This window comes from Bos grunniens, chromosome 2 (genome assembly GCF_055505025.1).
Source record: "Bos grunniens cultivar Pamir isolate PY7600 chromosome 2, Bosgru_T2T1.0, whole genome shotgun sequence".
In the NCBI taxonomy this organism is placed as follows: Eukaryota; Metazoa; Chordata; class Mammalia; order Artiodactyla; family Bovidae; genus Bos; species Bos grunniens.
The window spans coordinates 93072917-93098935 of record NC_141166.1 but is presented as its reverse complement, the minus strand read 5'-3'; the positions used below and the strand labels follow the sequence as shown (position 1 = coordinate 93098935).

The window sequence follows — 26019 nt, the reverse complement described above, 5'->3', positions numbered from 1 at the left end:
AGATTAAGAAAATCCTGAAAGCAAGCCCTCATTATCAGTTGACTGCACATCCTCTCCCCAACTACAAAGAAAGAAAAAAAAAAAAAAAAGACTAATATTATTAAGTTGTTCATTTCCTGCTGTATAATATCTGAGCCATTTAAACAAATCTTATATTTTCCATCGCATTGTCCTATTATTCAAGTTTTTGAAAATATTTTCTTGGCCACAGGAGAACCCGTTTTGAACATGCATATTGTTTAATTAGGCTCTAAAGCCTTGTCTTTTTGTTACAAAGAATCTCCCTTTCGCTTTCTGTTCCTAAAGGTTCTACCCTCAAAGAGCGAGCAGGCGAGGGACAGAAGAGAGACCAGTCTAAAGTCATCAATAACCCAAAAGGATCATACAGATCTTCACCTTCTACCCTCCTGACCCACCCAGCTAACCTTCAACGCAAGCTGCTAAACCAGAAGGGAAACCAGAAGCTGAATTTTAACTCCTTTTGTTTGTTTCCTCCTCTAACAAAGAGGCTAATAAGCAGTAAAACGCCAGAAGGCTGGGCCACAGGGGAGGCAGAGAACAAAACAGGCCTCCTGCAATCCCCAAACTGAACTGTCCACTCCTCTCTGGGACCAAGGGCTGATGATTGTAGACACCTGCCCCTTCACACCAAGTGTTAACGTCCAGAAATTCACCTTTCAAGCCAGATGCAGAAAGCTCTTTTTTAAATATATACATAAGGGGTATTTCTTAGCAGACCGCTCCTAATTAAGGAGTCTGTTCATAAACACACAGGGTCAGCCCCGCCCCGGAATCCAATCCTGACCTTTCATACCTCCGTGTTTTCTTTCTAATCCTGGCCCACAGTGAGGTTAAACTCCAAGGTTTACACTTGGACTGAGCAGCTGAGAACCCAGCCCTGTGGCTTCCACACCCACCCCCTCCATCGCCTAATTCAACCACTAATTGCAGCTCACCTGGCACAACACCCCTCCCATCTGGTCCCGACAAAAGCGCAAAGGCAGCCCTGGGCCAGAGGCAGGCCCTCCTCTGCAGTTAGGACAGTTACTCAGTTACTTCCCCTACATCCTCAAACAGGTCCCTCACCTGAGAGAAAGTGAGAGAGTGTGTGTGTGAGAGAGAGAGAGACAGAGAGGGGAGAGAGAAAAGATATTCTAAAGTGCCCATGTGGGAATGATCTGAGCAGTCACATCTGTCCCATTACAAAAGTGCTTTTTAAAAGACCTTTTTTTTTTTTTGCACAAATTCCTACCAACCCACAAGTGTCTTTGTAAAGATGTTTTTGCTCCATCAACCTACTGCGTAGTGGTTTCTGCCCACAAAAATAAAGTGGCAGCCCGGCCCCATCCTCCAATGGTGACCCCCGGAAGTAAAATGTGCATGTGAAAGGCAGACAGATAAGACTGACCATTCTGAAACGTGACCAAAGACAGGTGGGACATTAGGCACAGAGACTGCCTTCTGCAAGCATTTCTGGTGGTTCAATGAACCCCGCTCCTGAGAAACTGATTTCAAAGATCAGTGACCTTCCTTCAGCATCTACAAGCCCCTTAACCATCTCTCAAGATGTGGAGAGGAAAGAAGATCCTAACACCTGGAGTGACCAAAGCAGCAAACTTCCCCACTGAGGAGTGAATGAGTGAAGGGGACAGGGAAGCCCTACTCTGGGCCAGGTGATCATGGGCACTATCCTGACATCGGAAATCAGTGGTCCAGAGACTTCAGATCAAGGCCAGGGAGCACACTTGGCCAGAGTTCTTCTGGGTTTGGGGACGATGGCTGGTGGCCTTGGTTTTCCCAACTTTGTGGTCCAGTCCCTCCTGCTCCAGTTCTTCTCCCTCTGCCCATGCCTGACATGCCCCATACAGGCCTGGGCTCAAGAGTAATGCAGGGACACATTAAGCCCCAAACTCAAAGTTCAGCCAGAAGTGTATACAGAAGTGTCGGATGGCTGTGCTTCTCCCCATCAAGCTCCCAAAGCCACCTCATTGTGTTAATGCACCGAGTGTTCGTGGACTCCGCAAGTCTTGGAGCTCAGGCTCCTGGCTCTACACTTACTCACTACAACACCTCGGATAGGAGAGTTCACCTGCATGCTCCAGTCTCTAATCTGTAAGATGGTGCTAACTAATAGCACAGACATCAATCAAGTACAACTCGAATAAATTAATATGCATGAAAGTGTGAATCACAATAAACACTCCATAAACATGAGCCCATGAACTGCAGAACAGCAAGCGACTGGAACATAAACATACATTCAGTGGATTTTGGAACAATATAAAAGCTTGTAAAACCAGAATGCCAAAAGTTCAAAGTTAGCACCTCCAGCAGAATATGAGGGAACACATAGCATTTTCATAGTTACCTGATTCCACGGCTTGCAAATTTTTTTAAGTCCTGGAACATTATGTTCAACAAAATCCTATTCCAAGTTCAAAAGACAGAACAAAAGTGGAGATACTCCAACTGAAGCTGTAAGGATGGGAGTGGGGGGAACGAAAACCTGGGGACCCAGTGGCCCAGACACATCTGAGACACACCTTTGAAAACCTTCACCGCAAGCCAATGGACACACAGCAGGGACTCGATCTCATGATCTCATCCCGTGCTGTGACATGACAACATTCAGTGGTTTTGAAGAGTGGAGCAAAGAGGTAAGAGGGTGAAGACAGAGACTGGCTCTGAGATTTCTGTGAGCACTCAGGCAGGAGACAGTGAGGTCAGGAAGAGGAGACTCAGGGCTGACTTATTCAGAAGTGGGGAGCTGAATATGACTGCTTTCTGGCCTAACTCTATGTATGTGTGTGTTATGGATGAGGGCTGACCAATTACTTTTTAACAGGAAAAATTTAGGGAAAAGGCTTTGTAAAAATAATCTAGCTAAAAGCATAAAAGATTTGGGGTTTTCATCCTTAAATATAACACCAACCTGTATAAAGTCTCCAGTTATTGTAATTATGATGTATGGAGAGCATATAATACTTTAAGGTTCTATCCAGTCAATTCTCACTGTAGAATACCACAGAAGTAAAAAATATAAGTTGGTCGTGTCTTCACGCCCTCATGAGTTTACTCAAAGGTAATCCTGTGTTCTAAATCCTTCCTTTTATATTCTCGTATATCTTCTTTCCTATCAATGTAAAGCAAAAATAAATGTGATGTTAACTAGAAGTTCTGATTAATACAGGTTTTATGTATTTGGATTTGAAATGTAGATAATCATCTGCAGTATATTTGTCTAATTGTTTTGCTAAGGCAAATATTAAAATTAGTTTTTTACTCCCTGAGCATTTGGTTATCGAAAAGCCTCATGGGGAGTTTTTCAAGAAATAGATTATTTCCACATGGGTAACTGAGAAAGTGCTATAGTTACAGAGGCCTTAAAATTAGAGGAAAGCACACAGAAGTGGCTAGGGGTAGACTTAGAAGAAGGTATTACTCAGCTTTGAAATCTGTTTGAGTGAGGGAGAGTTTACATCTGGGTGGTAATAATTCTTCAGACCACTGCAGGAAATCACAGGGATTTTATGTGGTCTATCAACTACATGCTTCAGCCAAATAGATTTGACACCTTATCAGAGAAGCTTCTTCTAAGATCAAATTTCATTTTCAAAACCTTTGGACTTTTTAAATGACTGTCTCTATCCTAAAAAGCCACAACTCTTATATAAACCTATTTGCACTAGGTGACCAGGCAATGAAAACAAGACCTAAGTAGGAACACTTAATCTGTGCAACCCCAAAGTTCTGCTCAAATGGTTGAACCTCACTGCAAAGTTTTCCATCTGCTCTAGAGGCTAACAGCAGGTCATTTCAAACACCTGAAAGAGGCATTTACCATGAAAGCCTTGATTGGTTCTTCCCTACAGGGTTGGGAGCCCCAAGGTTCTGCCATAAAAGTACAGATTACTCGGAGGGGTTTGGGGCGGGGGAGGGTCAAGAAAAGAACAAAGAAATCCTACACTTGTTAACTAATTTTGCAGAAATCTTTAAGATGGCAGGGAAATCCTGAAAAGGGATCTTATATCCCAGTGCCTATGAGTGGAGAAAAAAAAAGAAGAAAGTAGGCCCAGACAGTCTGCTCCCTGCATAAGCTTAAAGCTGCATAAGCTTAAAGGTTACACATCTAAGAGGCCTCCTGCAATAAACACTTGGTCACCTGGGAAAGAGAAGCCAAAGAATGAAAGAAAAAGGGAGGGAAGAAGTGTATCCATAAAGAGATGGCATCTAGTCCTTTCTAGCAACTAAGAGGCATGACGTATTCACAACGAGGGACACATTTGACACCCCCCTCTGGTGCCTTCAGTGTTGAACCTGACTGAGTGACATCTGACCCAGAGACACTGAGGCTTCAAACATGCCTTTGTCAGGCACAGGTCTTTCGTTTTTCTCACCAAGCCAAAGTGCAAGGCTTAAAAGCACTAAACAATTCTGTATTTTGGAGACTCTTAAAGGGACAAGTGTATGAGACAGAGAAAAAATCGAGACACACACTGAATCAGTTATCTGGGTGCAAGTTTATATAGATCTTACCAAAGCAGCACTCCCCAAGGATCTTTTTCAATTTTTTTTTTTTTTTTTAACATAAGTGGTCACTGACTTACTTTTGGAGAAGGCAATGGCACCCCACTCCAGTACTCTTGCCTGGAGAATCCCATGGACGGAGGAGCCTGGAAGGCTGCAGTCCATGGGGTCACTGAGGGTCGGACACGACTGAGGGACTTCACTTTCACTTTTCACTTTCATGCACTGGAGAAGGAAATGGCAACCCACTCCAGTGTTCTTGCCTGGAGAATCCCAGGGACGGAGGAGCCTGGTGGGCTGCCATCTATGGGGTCGCACAGAGTCGGATACAACTGAAGTGACTTAGCAGCAGCAGACCTACTTTTAAATCCATCACTGAGAAAAGTGCAAGACTTCAAGAGAATTGCAAAGGTGTTTGACAAATGCTTTGGTGAATGCATCCAGGCTTGGAGAGCATGCTCAAGTTATAATAGGTTTCCTTTTACATTGTAAAAAACCCCAAAAGAGAAAACCCCCAAGAACTGTACCCCACGTTTCACCTGTCCTTCCAAGATTAGTCAAAAAAGGAGAGGTTCCTGAGCAAGCTTGTTGTTTTGACTGAGGGTCAGTCTAGGCTTGTCCTGACAATTCACATTCCATGTCCCTGGAGGATTCTTTTATGTTACTCTTGTTTGAACATTACTAAAACTCCACACGAGACAAAGATGCCACATCCTTTAAAACACATACACACATACCAGGCCCAAGCAGGTATAAACACTTGCTTGACTAATGCTTTGCACATGCCCTAGAAGCAGCTCCATAAAAGGATAGTACAAACCAATAACCCTCTTGTACGAGACAGCAAAAGAGACACTGATGTATAGAACAGTCTTATGGACTCTATGGGAGAGGGAGAGGGTGGGAAGATTTGGGAGAATGGCATTGAAACATGTAAAATATCATGTATGAAACGAGATGCCAATCCAGGTTCAATGCACGATACTGGATGCTTGGGGCTAGTGCACTGGGAAGACCCAGAGGGAGGGTATGGGGAGGGAGGAGGGTTCAGGATGAGGAACACATGTATACCTGTGGGGGATTCATTTTGATATTTGGCAAAACTAATACAATTATGTAAAGTTTAAAAATAAAATAAAATTTAAAAAAAAAAAAAAAAAGGATAATACAAACCAGTAGTAGTATCCAAAACCACGAAATCAAGCAATGAATACTTAAACACCAAGGACTACTGAAACAATCAAATACAGAACAGTCTTTTTGGTTTTTTCCCCAAGCCCCAAAAGCTCGGTGCAAAAATCTCTGCTGCAAAATATTCATTTTAAGCAACTCCCTTAAAGATGCAACCAGGTTCAACGAATTCTACAGGTGTAGGAGAAAGTCCAGAGATGCATTTGTAACCATTAGTATAACCTGCAATGTCTTATACTGACAAAGATGCCAGTGAAAAACTTTTCCTCTATAGAATTACAGATGAAAAATAAAAGCAAGTAGCGCCTGAAAGACTTGTTAGATTTCACAGACATTTTCAACGGAATGCCAGCAGTGTCAGGTACTTTAAGAGAATAACCAACTGTTAGATGCTGTTATACTATCTGCGTGATTGGCAAAAAAAGGAGGCATACATGTCATAAAAAAACGAATCCTGAGTCACGTGGCCCAAGCACAGAAGACAAAGAAGAGGGAAATCACTTGAAGGAAGGGGAGGAGAAGGGACAGGGCACTACTTACAGGCAGTAAACTAGGTAGGGGGGATTTGGATTGAACTAGTGGGTGAAGGTGATGGGGTATGGAAATGGCGTGGAAATACATTAAAGGGACGTTGCAAAGTGGGGAACAACAGGTGACAAATGGGCTATATCAAAGGGAAAGAGCAGGACTTCCCTGGTGATCCAGTGGTTGGGATTCCATGCTGCCAATTCAGGGGACAAGGGTTTGATCCTTGATCCGGGAACTAGGATCCCACCCATCTCGTGGTGCCACAAAAAAAAAAAAAAAAAAAAGGGAAAGAGTAGGCCTAGGTTATATACTATAAGTTGGCATGACATATGTGGCTGTTTAATAAACCACTTCTTGTAATTATCAAGAAAATTTTAAATACTCAACTCCTACTATCTAAAGAAAATCTAAAACAATTTCCTAAACCAAAAATAAGCTGAATGTATTCATACAGCCTTTTGAACATTAAGAAAAGTCTTTTTTAAAAATAAAACACTCCTCTCTCCTCCTTCAGATGAATATAATCACTCTCCTGGAAAAATGTAACCTCAAGCATCCAGGAAGGTTAAGCTGCCTACAGATGGTGGTATATGATTCCCCACCATCGCCCCTTCTCCCACACTTCTTTTTAAAACTCTTCTTTGTCCAAATTAAGGACAATTTTGACACATCAAAGTGAGCACCATTGTGCTGGGGATGTATGTTTGTACGAAGAGTTATCTGTAGCCATGTGCAGAAAAATTAGCAAGGGTATATTTCCCCCTCCTTAAATACCACACACACATACAAAGTACCTCACTTATTTGCAGCTTCTTCATGAATGACTCTCCGTAATCCCCTAGACTAAAAAAATTGCTATTCTCTTCTATTACTTCAGAGCATCCTTTAAATTAAAATTTAATGCCAGTTAAATTCCCTAGAGTAAAACCAACAAACTACTTTCCATTTGCAGCTTCGACTATTCACCTGGCACTTGATTGCAGCTGTTGTTCAGAAGCGTCCAACTCTTGGCAACCCCATGGACTGCAGCACTCCAGGCTTCCCCGTCCTTTACGATCTTCTGGGGTTTGCTCAAACTCATGTCCATTGAGTTGACAATACCACCTAACCATCTCATCCTCTGTAGCCCCCTTATCCTCATGCCCTCAATCTTTCTTCATAAATCACTTTGTAAAAATGCTATATTTAGTTTCTATAAGAGGATTTTTTCTTATTCTATAAAATTTCAAACAATCACAAAAGTAGACTAGTGTAATACACCTCATGTGGACCTTCTACAATCAATTGTTTTCAGTCTTGTTTCATCTACCCTTCCTTCCCCAATATTCAAAAATAGAATTTCAGACAGCATGTCATTTCATCTGTAAACACTTCAACTTGCATTCTGAGAAGGATTTTTTCTGTAAGCAATCACCCACAAGAGAATGCTTAGTTATTATAGAAACTGTTTTGTTTTTTTTTAATGGCATTTCTGGGTACTGAAAAATGACTTTATCTCTTTGCGTAAAAATAAAGGCTACTGATTAAAACTAGATTCTAGGGACAGTCCATCTGAGCCCAGTCCAGCCATCCAGAATGAACGCAGAAATCATTCACTATAGTGCCAAGTATAAACTTGGCAAAAACAAAATTACTCATACTCTGCATATACATACACATGGTCAATTTCTTATAAGGTTAGAAAATGAATTAATAAAGCTGTAATGAAAACCAAAGCCTGTTCAGGGCTGGAACTTCCCCAAAAGGCCATTGATTCAGCTACTGCGGCTGCTCAGAAAGTGTCATGAGTCAGCTTTAAAGATGAACTGTGCTGATTTGGAAAAAAGGATCTAGTATGGGGTTGAGGAGTGGGGTGAGGGAAGAGGTACTAGGCTCTTGTCCAGTAGCTGACCAGGGGCCCTGAGGGGCTGACTGCATTTCCATCTGTATTAATTAGTTGAAAACTGAATGCTAAAAACAGGTCTACAGTGGTAGTTCTCCAAGTGAGATCTTCCCCAGACCAGCACCAGTGCCTGGGAACCTATCAGAAAAGCAACGTTTCAACCCCTAACCCAGACCTACTGAATCAGAAACTTTCAGGGCCTAGAAACCTATGCTTTAGCAAGTCCTCTTCAGTGATTCTGCCATATACCAAAAATTTCAGAACTGCTGGCCTAATACCATCTACATGTGATAGTGACTAACCACATGTCACTATCTCACTTTAAATTTAAAGTGCTCATGTGTGCTCAGTCGCTTCAGTAATGTCTGACTCTGCAACACCATGGACAACCTCACAGCCCGCCAGAATCCTCTGTCTGTGAGATTTGCCCAGCAAGAGTACTGGGGTGGGGTGCCATGCCCTTCTTCAGGGGATCTTCCCAACCCAGGGATCAAACCAAGGGATCAAACCCACGTCTAAACTAAAAGTAATTACAATTAAATAAAATTTCAAACTCAGTTAGCTGTGGCTACCATATCAGTCAACACAGATTACAGAACATTTGTACCATCACAGAAAGTGCCTATGGGCAGCAATGGTCTAGAGCATTTAAAATGAACTTCAATTTACCATCCACAGAATGCAATGCTTCTCTAATTCTGGGGCACCCAAAGGTGAAATTCTGATTATTGCTGGATCTCAAGAGCCTGTAGCCTCCAGGTATCTATTGTATGATTGGATTCCACAGTGGGAAACATCAAGAGAATTGGGGTAAAGAGGAAACCATGGTGACTGTTACCTAACTTGGCCACATAGGCCAGGTCTAGGTCCATGGAAAATAAATGTGGCTACAGGTAGCCGCTGAAGCTACTGTTTTCACCAGGCACTTTGTAAAACAGATATAAGTAAAGCTCTTTGTTTCATTACAGAGATGAGACCGATGCACCAAGATCAAAGGGATCTGATGAAATCAGCTGTCAAAGCTCTGCAGACTGAGATTCACTGAGACTCCTGGGGGTTACCCCATCCTCCAGGAAGGCCCCCAAAGTCGCAACAGAGATGAGACACGTCCCGCCGATGGCTCTGCCTGAGGAGAACGCGGCACGACCGTGAACCATGTGTGATATCCTCAGAGATAATCAGACAGTAAAGAATCTGCAATGCAGGAGATCCAGGTTCAATCTCTGGGTCAGGAAGATCCCCTGGAGAAGGGAATTGGCAACCCACTCCAGTATTCTTGCCTGGAGAATCCCATGGACAGAGGAGCCTGGCAGGCTACATAGGGTTGCAAAGAGTTGGACACAACTGAGCAACTAACACACACCAAGATAAGCCAGAGCAGTCAAGAAGAGGACTGAGGGGCTGCCTCCCACCCAGGAGGGCCTAAGGCACTGGTGCCATTTCAGTATGAGTGCTGATACCAGCCAGAGAAGGCAATGGCACCCCACTCCAGTACTCTTGCCTGGAAAATCCCATGGGCGGAGGAGCCTGGTAGGCTGCAGTCCATGGGGTCACTGAGTCGGACACGACTAAAGCGACTTAGCAGCAGCAGCAGCAGCAGCTGATACCAGCTCGTGTGCACACTCCCACAGGGTAGTGGGGCGGGGGACTGCCCGTGTGCTGAACATTCACTGCATTCTATCCTATCTTAATATCATCTTCAAACTGATCTCAAGGAAATAGCTTAAAAACTCTGCTAATATGACACAGGGCCATTTATCTGCACTGAACTGAAAGTTAAAGGAGGCAAGTTGAGAAAGGATCCTCACATCTCTGTGCACCTCCCCCCCTCACCACCCACCATCTCAGTACCTCCCACCAGGATGAGTGGAAAGCAGAGAACTCACTTGCTCAATGGAGTCTAGTTTTGTAATGCGTTATTGCTCTGAGGAATAGCTTTAATAGTAATTATGGAAAACAGCCCAAAGGAATGAATCTTTGGGCTTCCCTGATGGTACAGTGGATAAGAATCCACCTGCCAAGGCAAGGGACACGGGTTCAATCCCTGGTCCAGGAAGAGTCCACATGCCATGGGTCGACTCAAGCCTGTGTGCCTCAACTACTGAGCCTGTCTAGGGTCTGGGAGCCACAAGTACTGAGCCTGTGTGCCACAAGTACTGAAGCCTGAGAGCACAGAACCTGTGCTCCACATAAGAAAAGCTACCGCAATGAGAAGCCTGCTCGTGGCAACTAGAGAAAAGCCCTCCTGCAGCAACAAAGACCCAGTACAACCAACAAACATACGTTAAAAAAAGAAAGAAAGAAATCCTTACTGCTGGAAACTCAGGCCTTTGTGACCTATAACTGAGAGACCCCACTTGGTCCAAGTATAAAGCTAGCCACTGTGGGACAGGCAGGCAGACCACCCCATGCTGTGGTCTGTGCCGTGGTCTCCTTCCTTCCCATCCCATATCCTCACAGAACTTTCCTCTATCAACATTTCCCATCCTTCTAAACCTCTCTGAGTCTTCCTATTACATCTAAACATGCTCAAGTCTCTTCCATCACAATGAGAAAAAAAATCTTCCCCCAGACCTCATGTCACCCACTCTCCCCTCTGCTCTGCCTCCTCTCTCTTCCAGCCGACCTTCTAGAATACACTGTTTAAACAGTCTGTCTCTACCCTGATCCTCCCTAAAGCCAGTGATGTCTGGCTTCTGCCTCTTCCCAGCCACTGAAAAATCTAGGTCATGGTTAAAGCCACAGTGTCTAGCACAGAGCCTGGCCCCACACAGGCTCGGTCAACACTGAATGCATGGGGAATTTCTGTGCTCTTAGATCAGACAGTGCTTACTTCCCTACATTCCCAGCAGCACCTCCCTCCTGAAACAGTGCACATCCCTGTTTGTTTTTTTTAATCCACTTCTCAAGCTGCTCCTAATCTTCCTCCTCCAGCTTTCCTTGATTCCTGTGACCCTCATATCCATACATGATTATGTGAGAGTTCGACTATAAAGAAAGCTGAGCACAGAAGAATTAATGCTTTTGAACTGTGGTGTTGGAGAAGACTATTGAGAGTCCCTTGGACTGCAAGGAGATCCAACCAGTCCATCCTAAAGGAGATCAGCCCTGGGTGTTCATTGGAAGGACTGATGTTGAAGCTGAAACTCCAGTACTTTGGCCACCTGATGAGAAGAGCTAACTCATTTGAAAAGACCCTGATGCTGGAAAAGATTGAAGGCAGGAGGAGAAGGGGATGACAGAGGATAAGATGGCTGGATGGCATCACCAACTCAATGGACATGAGTTTGGATAAACTCCGGGACTTGGTGATGGACAGGGAGGCCTGGCATGCTGTGGTTCATGGGGTCGCAGAGAGTTGGACACGACTGAGCGACTGAACTGACCTGTGATCCTCAGGGTTCTGTCCCTGGCTGTCTTCGCCTTACACATTTTCCTACCCATCTCATCTACTCCCAAAGGTCAGCTCCCAATTCCATGCTGATAACTCCCAAAGCTGTTACCAGCAGCTTCTCTCACCTCTGAACTTACGGTCAATGTCTCAACAAATGACTTAGATGTCTCAAAGGCACACAATCTCATCACCATCCTGCCCCTTGATCACTCACAAAAAAAATCTGATCACTGTGTGCTTTCTAGTGAATAGCACCACCACCCACCTGGTCCCCATGTAAGAAGCCAGGGTTTTTTCCTTGATTTCTCATCTCTGACCAATCACTCTCTCTCTTAAGCATCACCTGATAGACCTACATCTTCTCTTCATTGCCATCTGACATAGTGATATGGCTTCCAGATTGTTTTCCCTGCCTCCAGTCTTGCCCACCCACCCATCCATCCCCATTCATCTCCACTTCAGTTTCAGTGGCCCTTCTCAACGGGTAATTCTGAAAGTGGGGTCCTCAGATCAGCTGCAACACCTGAGAACTTGTTAAAATGCAAATTTTCAGGCTCCTCCCCAGACCTACTTAATCAGAAACTCTGGGGATGGGGCCCAGTAACATGTTTTAACAAGCCCTTCAGGTCATTGTGGGTAGCTCAGCTGGTAAAGAATCATCCTACAATGCAGGAGACCCCGGTTTGATTCCTCGGTCTGGAAGATCCCCTGGCGAAGGGATAGGCTACCCACTGCAGTATTCTTGGCTTTCCTGGTAGCTCAGCTGGTAAAGAGTCCGCCTGTAATGCGGGAGACATGGGTTCAATCCCTGGGTTGGGAAGATCCCTGGAGGAGGGCATGGCAACCCACTCCAGTATTCTTGCCTGGAGAATCCCAAGGACAGTGGAGCCTGGAGGGCTACAGTCCATAGGGTCACAAAGAGTCAGACATGACTGAGAGACTAAGCACAGAACAAAACCAGGTAACTGTGATGCAGTGTGAGAACCACTGCTTTAAAATATCAATCTGCTCACATCACTCTGATTGAAAGCCTTCAGTGGCTTGTCACTGTCCCTACAACAAAGATCAAGTTCTTCAATATCATTTATTGTAGAAACCATCATCCCCAATATGAGAAATGATGGTTGAATAGGAACTAAACAGACAAAAAATGTCTAGGGGTGAGACTATGAGGAAGGTATTACTGGCGAAAGCAATAGCATTTGGAAAATGAAGAAAGAGAATTATGGCACGCTGAGGAAATTGGTTCACACCTAGAATGATCAAGAAATGAGACCAAGAAGATAAACTATCTAAACACGTAATGGAAAATAATACTTTCTTCCTTTCTCAGGTGTCAAAATAATACCTGTTCTTCATCCATTCATCCTGTCCCCCTTCACCAACCAAAAAGCTGGCCACAACAGATTTACTATACAGAACTCCTTAGCCACTATTTCCTGCTTAAAACTCCTAAGTGGTAAGAACTTATTCTCTCAATATTTGGTCCTATAAATTAAACACACACCTCAAATTGGCCTTCTGGGTTCTCACCAATTACTCATTTCCCATCACAGTCCCGTATCTTCTTTAACTCTACTACCCCAGGTCCCTCACCTTCTGCTAAAATTGCTTCAAATCCCACCTCCTCTCAGGAAATATCACTATAATCAGGCAAACTCTTATCACTCCATAGATCCTCAGTATTTAAAGGAGGTGTGTATGTGTGTCTGTATAAATATCACTTGCTGCACCATCAAACTCAAGACTATTTATAAGACACTTGTATCTACCTATTCAACAGTTCGACTTCCTCAAGGGCAAAACTGTCTCTCTTCTCAGTTGCCTTGTTTTCAAAATAAGCAGGAAGAATAAAATGACAACTAAGATCAATTCCAACTCTAAAATTTCATTACCTATAATCACATTTAGTGCTCTGCATATTTTAAACAGTCCATAAATGGTGCTGATTAAGGCTCCAGAAATCACACTTCTAAAAAGTCACAGAGATATTTGGCAAAACTAATACAATTATGTAAAGTTTAAAAATAAAATAAAATTTAAAAAAAATAAAAACAAAAGCATCAAAAAAAAAATAAAAAATAAAAAGTCACAGAGAACTTGCCTTCCCAATTATTTCCCTCTTTGAAAAAATCAAGGTAAAGGCAGCTTTTCTTTGATTTCCACCCTTTCAGAGGTTTACATTTCAACCATCTTGTAGGCTAGTAAGATTTAGCCATAATTCATATTTAAGTAAACAAGAACTTAATAACCTTTCCATAATAGCGTTCTTATCACTCCCATAAAAGTAGTCTCCCATCTCTGGCGGGGAAAGACTAAAGAAACACTTCAAAGGGAAAGAATGAAAACTTGTCAGCATCTTCTACAAGCAGATTCTCCCCTAAGGACTCACAGCTTGAAAAAGAAAGTATTTTCCACATGGCTCTATCTGTAACAAATTATTCTTTTTGTTTGTTTTTTAACCACAAGTTTAGTCACTGCTGTGAACTACAGATATGTATCAAGGAGGACTTCTGAAACTGATGTCACAAGAATTGAATCCTATGAAGACAGTTTCAACTTGACCTTCCAAGAAAACACTGTTCTTACTCTAAGGCAAACGGAAGAATTCCTGAGCCCAAACAGTCAGTGATGCCATTTCCCTTGTCCTTATCAGCAGTGTGCTTGTTAAGAGGCAGAAGGACATGTCAGTTTTCACAGCCAGACTAACAAGCAGAAGATTTTGGTTCTTTGCAAGCATAAAGTCACAGCATGCACATTTATTAAATTTTTCTCTTTTCCATGTCTTTCAACAAGCAAGCAACTTCATAGCTGAGTTTGGTACTAAATGCCATAGTAATGGCCCAATAAAGCCATCACAGGGCCTCCCTGGTGGCTCGTTGGTAAGGAATCCACCTGCTAATGAAGGAGACGTGGGTTCAATCCCTGGGTTGGGAAGATCCCCTGAAGAAGGAAATGGCAACCCATTCCAGTATTCTTGCCTGGGAAATCCCAAAGACAGGGGAGCCTGGCAGGCTACAGTCCATGCGGTTGTAAAAAGAGCAGGACACAACTTAGCAACTTAACAATAACAAAGTCCTAACTCTTTCATGTGGGAAAGCAGGTTGACCCAAAGTTCTTATAAGCTCAGTCCTCACTTTGTGGCACTTCCTTAGATATTCTCAGTAGAGGATCCACTTGGCAGTACTGCATTGCAACTTCATTATCTGCTTGCTACTAGTGGTTAAGATGCCAACTCTTTTGTTCAATTCTACAAAGTATATGATCAAAATTTATTTATGGTAAAACCAATCTACCCAGTTCAGTTCAGAGTCGGACACGACTGAGCGACTGAACTGATCTTGCAGACTGTTCTTTAGCATTAAAGGAGTAACTATATAATTCACTTTTGCAATACCTGGCACATAATAAGGACTTGTTCCTTTTTTCAGTGTCTTCAGGGTCAAAGATCAGAGAAGGCAATGGCACCCCACTCCAGTACTCTTGCCTGGAAAATCCCATGGACGGAGGAGCCTGGTAGGCTGGCACAGAGTCGGACACGACTGAAGTGATTTAGCAGCTTAGCAGCAGCAGCAGGGTCAAACATATCAGGGCACTGACTTCTAAGAAGGTTACCCTACTGATCCTAGCTGGGGAAAGAATACAACTTGTAATCTGCAAAATACAGGAAACTGACACGACTCAAGTGATTTAGCAGCAGCGGCATTCCCAATCTACAGATGAAGGTTCCCACAGAGAGACTATTGTGTACAAAAGTCACTTTCACACCTAGAACAAAACACCTTTTAGTAAAAATGCATGTTTTAAAACCTGTTTTCTTATTTAATTTCAATACCCATTATGTAAAATAAGATAAAATTTGGGTTAGACTGAAAAACAAAGCACACCCCAAAAGATTTTTCTTAAGGAAAATGAATCTTGAACCTAACATAACTTGCATTCAGTTCCTGATGTAAGAGTTCAGGATTTTTTTTTTTTTTTTGGAGTAGTTTGTTAGATTTTTCAATCCTCAAATTAGCGATTTTTAAATAGACACACAACACTCCTAGTTTCTTTCTAATTCTATTCCATTTTTGTCAATTTCCACATGTTACATGGTCATTTATTTTTCTACACCAAGGAACTTTTTCCTTCTAAATGCCAAATCTCCTAAAAAGATACGGATATTAGCCCTAGAACACTTCAATTAGATATGGCACCTCACACAAAGAATTAAACTGAATTCAATCTATTTGATAGACCAGTCAAGAATTTGTTTTTAATTTTACTTTCTTTTCAATAACTGAATAAATTATAAACTGGTTACACTTTCAATCCCAAATCAGTTACTCAGTCGTGTTCAACTCTGCAACACCGTAGACTGCAGCACACCAGACTTTTCTGTGTATCACCAAACCCCAGAGCTTGCGCAAATTCATGTCCATTGAGTCGGTGATGCCATCCAACCATCTCATCCTCTGTCGTCCCCTCCTCCTCCCACCTTCAATCTTTCCCAGTATCAGGGTCTTTTCAAACGAGTCAGTTCTCCGCATCAGGCGGCCAAATTATTGGAGTTTCAGCTTCAGCATCAGTCCTTCCAATGAATATTCAGGACTGATTTCTTTTAGGATGGACTGGTTGGAGCTCCTGCAGTCCAAGGGACTCTCAAGAGTCTTCTCCAACACCACAGTTCAAAAGCATCAATTCTTTGGCGCTCAGCTTTCTTTATAGTCCAACTCTCAGATCCACATTTGCATGCAGATCTGTAACATGACTACTAGAAAAACCACAGCTTTGACTAGACAGCCCTTTGTTGGCAAAGTAACGTCTCTGCTTTTTAATATGTTGTCTAGGTTGGTCATAGCTTTTCTTCCAAGAAGCAAGCATCTTTTAATTTCATGGCTGCAGTTACCATCTGCAGTGATATTGGAGCCCAAGAAAATAAAGTCTCTCACTGTTTCCATCGTTTCCCCACCTATTTGTCATGAAGTGATGGGACTGGATGCCATGATCTTAGTTTTCTGCATGTTGAGCTTTAAGCCAACTTTTTCACTCTCCTCTTTCACTTTCAACAAGAGGCTCTTTAGTTTGCTTTCTGCCATAAGGGTAGTGTCATCTGCATATCTGAGGTTATTGATATTTCTCCCAGCAATCTTGATTCCAAGCTTGTGCTTCATCCAGCCCGGCATTTGTCATGATGTACTCTGCATGTAACTTAAATAAGCAGGGTGGCAATATACAGCCTTGACATACTCCTTTTCCTATTTGGAACCAGTCTGTTGTTCCATGTCCAATTCTAACTGTTGCTTCTTGACCTGCATACAGATTTCTCAGGAGGCAGGTCAGGTGGTCTGGTATTCCCATCGCTTGAAGAATTTTCCAGTCTGTTGGGATCCACAGTCAAAAGCTTTGGCATAGTCAATAAAGCAGAAATAGATGTTTTTCCGGAGCTCTCTTGCTTTTTTGATGATCCAGCGGATGTTGGCAATTTGATCTCTGGTTCCTCTGCCTTTTCTAAATCCCAAATAAACCTTCTTTATTACTGATTTCCCAATCTCAAGTACTAGAAACTCATATGTAGGAAACTGATGATTATGACATTCCTATAAAGTAAATAAAATTTCAGTTTATGAAGGAGTATCAAATAATAGCAGATTCTCCATATAGCCCTATAAATTTATACATGCAAAATAACATTAGCACCCTGAGACCACGACTGCAAACACTGAGCCTTTTACTTGGACAATATGCTGCTAAAGCAGGGAGCCCCCCTGTCCATCCTGTGCCCAGAAGCAAAGATGGTGCTTCCTGTCACTAAAATGGAAGCCACAGTCCAGCAGCACCCAGGACAAATAAGACATGCATATCAACTTTCACTAACCTACACAGTATGCGTCTCTCTCCAAAAAAATCTAAGGATCTGACAACACTGTGCTGCGTTTCTGTCTAAAGCCTACTTTCTCTCCCTTCCTCCAAAGACTTGATCTCTCCCCTACCCTCTCCTCCAAGCCTGCATCACCCACTTAAGTAACTGTATGGCTCCTGCACCCCTGAGTTTGTCCCTTCTGCTTCTAGATAACAAGAGGAAGCTGGCCAACTACTTCTGATTTCTCAATGACTGTGTCCAGAAGGAAGATGAGTCAACATCATGACACCATTTTCTATTTATTCTATTGAAACCTAATGCTGAACAGGCGGTCTCACTCTCCCTAATGTCTGTGTGGTCTCATTTGAACACATTTCCCATTTTCTAGCCAAACTTCCCTTTTAATGTGTCAAATGCTAGCATTTGGGCATCCTGCCTTCTCATTTTGGCACTAAGAAGAGAGAAGACAAACCTCAAGGGCAAATTTCACTGAAAACACCTTCCAACATGTCCATGTAATTCTCTTTCATTTGTCATGGCCAAATTGGAGGAGGACATCTCTCTTGTTTCAAGTATACATTTCATAAAGACTCTGGATTTTTCCTCCCCCACATATTTTAGTGTCTTTTAGAACACATGAGAGGTTCAGAACTGAGTAAATGGTCTCAAATTGCCCTCTTTCAATAGACACACCCAAGAAACAGCCAAAAGATAATGATATTTAAGGACCACCATATGATTCTCATAGATGTGATGAAGAATGGAAAAGGGGACTACTGGATCACTTTTTGTTTCAATTGCTTGAATCTGGGATTTTTACTAATGGACCCTAATGTCTTAGCTGTTCTTATTGCCACTAGAACTACAAAGAATTTCAGCCAAACCAACAGACTATAAAAAGGCATAATAAAGATTTATCTGTTTTCAAAAAAGCAGCATTAAATCAATCCAGTGACCTGCTGCAAATTAGGGAAGGTTTCATGAAGTTCGTGTTATTTCTGCTGGGCCAGAGCATCTTTTTCACCACAAAGAGGGCTCACTCACTGTCATCATTCCACTGCTTGGCAGCTAGAGTCTGTTTCCTCTTGCCAGGGTACCCTCATCCTCTTTCATTTGATCTTTACAAAGACCTGTGCAAACAGGCATGGCAGGTAGGAAAATGGATCCCTAGATGTTTACAATTGGATCCTATCTGAGATACACAGTGGCATATCTAATGCCTAGTCCCGCAATATCCAAACACTAGATTATTGGAATCTAGTCTAGATTCTTGGAATGTATAAATGTGGCCACGGGGGATGACCTGGCCACCAGGATGCTTACTTCCTCTTCATACTGTCAACTTGTCACTGGGAAATGGGTTTCTATGGCACTATTTCCTAGGCTCTTTGCATCTCATATTTCTCAGCACCAGAGACAACAAGGGGAAGTAATATACATCACTTCTGCGCTAAACTGGCAAAGAAGTAGAGTCCCTTCACCCTCTCGTTCCCTTTGGCTAGCTAAACTCAAGAGTCCAAAGCTGAAGGGACAGTAAGGCAGAAAAAGAAAGAAGTCTGGCCGCCCACTCACCTAACAAGAGTATCTATACTAAACTGTAACTTGAACAGATGAACAATAAGCCAGTGAAATTCCGAGACAGGGTACAGCAGGTGGAGTTCAGTTCCTAACTTTTACACTAGGTTTGTAACGGGGTCAGGAAGCAGGGAAAGATCAGAATTTATCAAGTATGGGACTGCAGTACTGCACGGCACTTTCTGCTTGAGAAATCTTCACTGAAAAAGATGAGAGGGGAAAAAAAAACCCAAACAGGTCTTCTGGTGGTAGGGACACTTTTCGTACACACTGGAATACTGCAAGAGTGGAGGGAAGGGAATGTGGAGGGAGCAATCTTGGGACTCCAGTGGGTGGAAGACGTACGTGGTGGTTGCGGCCTCGTCAAGTCTCGGCACCCGGGCTTATTTCTAGACAGGAAATAGTCACGCTCCCTCTAACTCCAATCAAGTAGCACAATAAAATCCTAGAGTATCACAGGGACTTGCTGAGGTCAGCAATTTGTTGTTAACAATTTGTTGTTTAATTTGTTTGTTAAATTATCTTTCATTTCTCTCAGTCCCAACAAGCTATACCTCTCGATCCCACAATGAACAAAATTAAAATGCTGGAAAATCTATATTCAAGAGAGATAGTCTAAAACAGCCCACTTATCCCACACATCTCTTTTTAATCACCTTTACACAATGCACCATCACTAGTTATGGCTTTTTTATTTTTTTTAAGTATGGTTGATTTGGAGCGTCCCTGGTGGATCAGTGGTTAAGAATCCACCTGCCAAGCAGGAGATGTGGGTTCAATCCCTGGGTCATGGCAACTCACTCTGGTATTCTTGCCTAGGAAATCCCATGGACAGAGGAGCCTGGCAGGCAACAGTCCACGAGGCCGCAAGAGTCAGATACGACTTAGCGACTAAACAACAACATGGCTGATTTACAGTGTTGTGTTAGTTCCCAGAAAAGTGATTAGTTTAGCAAAGTGATTCGATTATATGTATATATATGTTCTTTTTCATATTCTTTTCCACTAAGGTTTATTACAGGATATTGAATAGAGTTCCCTATGCTATACAGTAGGACCTTGTTGTTTATGTTATACACAATAATTTGTTAATCCCAAACTCCTAATTTATTCTTCCCTCAACCCTTTCCCCTTCAGTAACCATAAGTCTGCTTTCTGTGTCTGTGAATCTGTTTCATAAATTGATTACAATCATGTGATATTTGTCTTTTTCTGAGTAAATAAATCAAAGCCATACAATTCCAGTGCCTCCAGAGACATGCAATGTAAGAACACCTTCTAGGCAGCATCTGTGATCTATCTTGGAGACTGACAAATGCTCCAAACCTCCTTGGCCACAACCGCACAGCCTAGATAGTAAGTGCCAGAGCCCACTCAGCACTCCCGAGCATGTGCCTGTGAACTCTGATGGGAAAAACAAGCATGTGAGTGTGCTGCTCGGAGGGACCGGCCCAGGGATTAGTATCACATTCATGCTAATCCTGCAGCTGGCCTAGCCAAAGAATTCCTACCCAAATCCAGGCCCCAGAGCTCTGAATAGTCAGCTTATGCTTTCCCAAAGTGGCATGAATAATTAAAGGAGCTAAGCCTACCTGCCTAACTACAGCCAGTAACAAACCCATCGGCCACCTAAAGCCAACTGCCAGCCTACTAGGGAAAGCAGGACTCAGGCTGATTCATAAACCCACTGCTGTGTTCTGCAGGAGCCCCTCAGCTATACAGGAAGACCCCATCATCACGAAGGTACCAGCTCATCACTGCACACAAACTAGAATCAAAGACCAGCAGGGATCCAGATCACATCGAAGCTGAGGAAGCACTTGGTTTTCTGCATATTGCATAAGATGCATGAGATCAAATGTCTAATTCTTATACCTAGTTTGATTCAAAGAGATTAAACTCTCAAAATCAGATTCAGCTGCAACTAGAAATACGAACCCCAAACATGCAGTTTTCAAAGTGCTGCCAGATCATACACAACCCTAACACCTCCATCCACCTACAGCCCCTGGCATCTGTACATTCTAAAAGGGCTGATCTAACATGGAAACTCACTGAGCGTTACTTTCCTGCTATACAACCTGGTCTGCATAAAATTTACATACCTAACCCCATCCCTCCCCTGCTGCTCTAGGTCAGAGCAGAATTTTGTTAATGGCTACTAAGCTAATTACTAGACAACTTCCAACAGTTGGAAGATTCCTTCTAAAAAATTCAGTGGAATAATTATAGTTAAGTTTCTTACTGCTCAGTTTTGCCATCACCAGCCAACTTTCCCCTCATAAACGTCCTTCTGTTTCTACTCAAAATGGGCTTTCTCCTTACATGACATTAATAGTACCAGTTTCCTCTAGTAATAATTCATTGTTTGGCCTTGCATTTGAGATTTTTCAAAGCTGGGGAAAGCAGGGCAGGACACAAATTTTCTCCAGACTACATCAGACTAATTTTCTCCCACTGCCATCTACAGAGCTTTCTTTAGAAGGGTGGGGCCAACAGTGGGGAGGGACCAGAATACAGTAGTGAGGAAGGAAAATGCTCACCCTGCTTTATTCACCATGCTCAGAACACAGGCTCCATCAGGCAGACACAGGCGGCGACGTGGTGACACATTTTCCTCAAGGACTCCTAGGCATCCTGAACAACCCCACTTACTTTTTCCAACTTTTCCTATCATCTCACAATGAAACATCATACTCAGAAGCAATTTAACTTTATGATCAGATCAACCTTGATACCCTTGTTGTTGCTATTTAGTGGCTAAGTCGTGTCCGACTGTTTTGCTACCCCATGGACTGGAGCCCACGAGGCTCCTCTGTCCATGGGATTCTCCAGGAAAGAAGACTGGTTGACATTTCCTTCTCCAAGGGATCTTTCCCACCCAGGGATCGAACCTGCATCTTCTGCTTGGCAGGCGAATTCTTTACTAGTGAGCCACCTGGGAAACCTAACACCGATACCCTTACCACACTTCGTTAAGAGTCAACACCGACGCGAGACAAGACTTCCCATTGACGGTCAACCCTGCGGCCTGGTGGCAGGAAGGGAAGAGGTTGGGTCTATTTTCTCTCCTCCGGGATAAACACATCAATTTCCTTCACCTTTAGGTCTTTTGTCTATGGACATATGTAACCTACATGATTTCTCCCCATAAAATGAGTTCTCACCAACAAGGGCAAGCCACTAATTTAAAACAATCTACATCCTCCCGTGGCTGGATTACAATAGTTGAAAAGGGCCTAAGGCAATGGATTACACAATGGATGATGAAGGAGCTAATAAAATTATTCACATAATTCTTTTTCTGATTCTCTGCTTAGTAGCACACAAGGTTCCTTCCCTTGGTTCGTCCTGAGCCTCCTGTTCTTAAATGCAGAGATTTAAGAATGAGCTCTTAGGAGGAAACATGAACCACTTACTGAGCACCCATTACATCTGATCCGTTCTGGGCTGCTACTATACCTAAGGCCTCATTCAATGCTAACAGTTCTATGAGGTAAGATCTGCCAGCGCACAGCAGAGGCAGAACCCAAACCCAAGTCCGCCTGACTCCAAAGACAATGCCTTGTCTCCTGGGCAGCCTCAAAGCTTCTTTCAAAGCCAGCCCTCAGGAGAAGCATACTGAAGCTTCTATATTCTCTCACACTGCCGGACTCAGGAAATACCATAGAATGTTCTCCAGTTTCATCTCATCTTTAAATTTGTGACAGTCGCAGGAAAGCCTACACTGCATAAACCTGAGAAAGAACAGCCAAAGACCTGAATTTATTTATGACAACAAAACACCTCCTGGCGACGGCCTGGAAGTTTCCTCTCAGAAGAGATCTGCCTTTCTCCAGGCTAAAGGTCATACAAGGTACAAATTCAGAGCTTTGGACAGCCATCTGCTGATGCATCTGGAAAACAAAGGGAGGAGACGGGAAAAGAACAGAAGGCAGCCAAGTCCCTTCAGATGTCCTACTGGCTCTGTGCGTGTGTGTGTGTTTCCTGGTGAATCTTTTGAACAATACTGTGAATTAAGATAGATGTGTCAAACCTTAAGAAAACTGGCATGATTCTCATGATGCTTCTGCTCCACTTTGAATTACTGCAAAATCAGAAGATGAATCACGATGTCAAGCTTTCACATGCTCATTCAACAGAGGCAATACCAGAATGAAAGTAAAGTGGCCATAAAAACTGAATCATTGCAGACTCTCTAAAGAATGCAACCACTGATCCCTATTTATGAGAAGAAAACACATATTCAGCATATGAGGTCCCCACTTCCTTTTACATAGGTATTAGCCAAATACAGATAACAAGTGACAGCACAAAGCCCATTTCATAAAACTTCACACACATAGAGACGGGGAGGGGGAAACATCTCAAAAATATTCAAAACACTTCTCAGATTTAATCTTTAAAACAGGCACAGGCACATGGCATATTAATACCTCTTACTTTGTCCTGTACTTCAAGTTTTACAAACTGGTTACAAATCATCATAATACAAAGTATGCTACTCAACCTAAAAAGAATATATCTGATGTTTAAATGACTAATTCAAAATCACAGTAGTTTCAAAAACATGTTACTCATCTACTGTAGAAGCTAGAAGAGAGAATGTTTCATTTCCACCAAAAAAAAAAAAAAGAAAATGAATCTTTCTCCCTTTGCTGAAAAGCAGAGCCTCTTGGATTAACTGAGCACAGGCAGCAAGCTGGTAGACAAGATACTTTTTAAACTTTAGGTTACTGAAAAACTGATAAGTAATCCTAGATTAACTCAATTTCTCTTAACTCTAATTTTCAGTCTTCACATCATTATCTCAACTTTATAATCAACCTATGAGGGTGTGGATTAATTTCCTCCATTTTTGGATGAAACAAGACAAAACTAACTTTCAAGGAAGATGATTTAAACCAGCAGTTCCTAAAAGTGATCTCTTTTCCTTGCTGTGATAAAGAAAATAATAATTGACCTTAAAAAAAAATCATTATTTTCCAAATCTGCAGAAACCAAGAAAAAAAAAGATCAGCTTTCAGCCCTCAAAATCACTTTGCCTTTGTAAAGCAAAACACAAAACCCAATCATTCAAAACAGATGCAAGGCAAGGTCCATTTTTAACCATCAATGAGCAAAATAAGAGCCAGAGTTTTATAATGTGAGGATTTGCTGAAATAAATCCTGAATCAAACTTTTAAAGAAAGATGACGGATTAATGGAGCTGAAAGCAGGTATATGAACATTAACTTGCCCCACAATGTTCGCATCAACTGGGCCCCTACGCCTGGGCTCATCTATGCTATCATGGGGCCATAGGAAATAATAGTCCACTTTCATCTCAACTAAATGACGTGAGTAAAACACATGCAGCACGAAGCTGGTTTAGCCAAAACAGAACATTAATAAATGGAAGTAAAGGGGTGAGCCCACATTTAAATTCATGCTGGTGAAGGGGTGCCTTTTGCCAAGGAACAGACCAAGAATCACATAGCCCCAAGTTCCAAAGAGGGCTAATATGAGAACATTTCCTACACTCAGGCAGATGACAATCTCTCCACCTCCACATGGAAAATGAACACCCCTGCACTTGCCAGTGAGACGATACTTAATCAGTGTTTGATAAAAACCAGTTGTATAAAAATCCTCAAGTTATCAGCTGTTCAGAGTGCATACCTGCTGCCACATACTGCTTTTTGAAGATTCAAGACAGACACACAGATGCGATACATGCACGGAACTGCTGAGCTGAATGAAAAAGATGGAGCTCGTTGAGTCTAGTCCCTTCATTTCAGAAGGTGGAAGAAGACTACAGAGAGGAAAACATAGACATTTCAACCCGAACATAACATTCATGGCCCTGGGGAGCAAACTCCAGTCCTGGATTCCTATCCTACAGTGTTAGTTCAGAGACAAATCTTAAAGAATCAATTTCCTAAATACTTTTGAGTTAGAAATGAAAAAGAATTTAACCAAAACTAAAGACAGGTTGAAAACAGATGCTGCAAAAAAAAAAAAAGCCTTAGAAGGGAAAGAAAGAAGAGAAGTGGCTCACCTAAGGGAACTAACAGTAAATACCAACCACATTGATTTGGCCATGGTTCTTCACTGCAGATCTGGAAAAGCTGGCAAATTCAAATACTACGCTTTTATCCTTTTCTTTGGGAGTAGGAAATGGCAACCCACTCCAGTATCCTCACCTGGAGAATCCCATGGACAGAGGATCCTGGCAGGCTACAGTCCATGGGGTCATAAGATTCGGACACAACTTAGCAACTAAACCACCACCACCATCCTTTTCTTTCCTTTAAGTTTCAATATTCTCTATCTCTGAAAGGGTGTAGAAAAGAAAAATTAATCACCAGAGGCAGGACGTTTTTACCAATTCATCCTCCAGTTTTCACAATCAGCCCCTTAACCAGATTCTAGAAAGGGAGCCAGAGTTTAAATGCAAAAGAAGGCAGGGGTGTTGGCCAGGAGGGGACAACTTCATGTGATCACAACTGGACAGACACTGCACACTGCCTGAGACTTTAAGCATTTTCATACGACAGGGTTAGGTAAGTTGACAGATCAGAAAAATAGCATCAGACATTAAGATGTGACATACTGTAATAACTAGGAACATTTTCTACCCCGCATCTTGACCTCCATCCAGAGTCACAATGATTAAAGATCAACAGCCATGTTACAAAATTACAAAATGCAATTTAGTTAAAACACAGGCTTTCTACAAAATTTTTTAAATATTTACTTATTTTTTATTTGGCTGTGTCAGGTCTCAGTTGCAGCATGTGGTATCTTTTTTTTTTTTTTTTTTAGTTGCACCATGTAAGATTTAGTTCCCTGACCAGGGATCTAACCTGGACCCTCTATATTGGGAACATGGAGTATCTTAGCCACTGGACCGCCAAGGAAGTTCCTCCATAAACTTTTGCTTCAAATTAGTAGACATTTCTCACATTTCCAACACACTGTATAGTAGTCCCCCTCCTAAAATAAAAGAATAAAAATGGTATCATTTCAGAAAACTTTTGAGAAGAGTCTCTAAAGACAGGATATCTGCTATTTATTCAATGTATCTGGAGGGAA

At 42.4% G+C, this 26019-nt stretch overlaps 1 protein-coding gene and 1 long non-coding RNA gene across 10 annotated transcripts in view; both read right to left on the bottom strand.

The window, feature by feature from the left end:
• The window catches only part of LOC147378351 (uncharacterized), a 30772-nt gene extending 4851 nt beyond the window's left edge, over positions 1-25921 (bottom strand). The window contains exon 1 of the long non-coding RNA XR_015146318.1: positions 25791-25921. This is a non-coding gene — a long non-coding RNA (uncharacterized LOC147378351). The remainder of the gene's footprint in view (positions 1-25790) is intronic.
• FMNL2 (formin like 2) overlaps positions 1-26019 on the bottom strand; it is a 332826-nt gene that overhangs the window by 210527 nt on the left and 96280 nt on the right. The gene's annotated exons all lie outside the window — the stretch shown is intronic.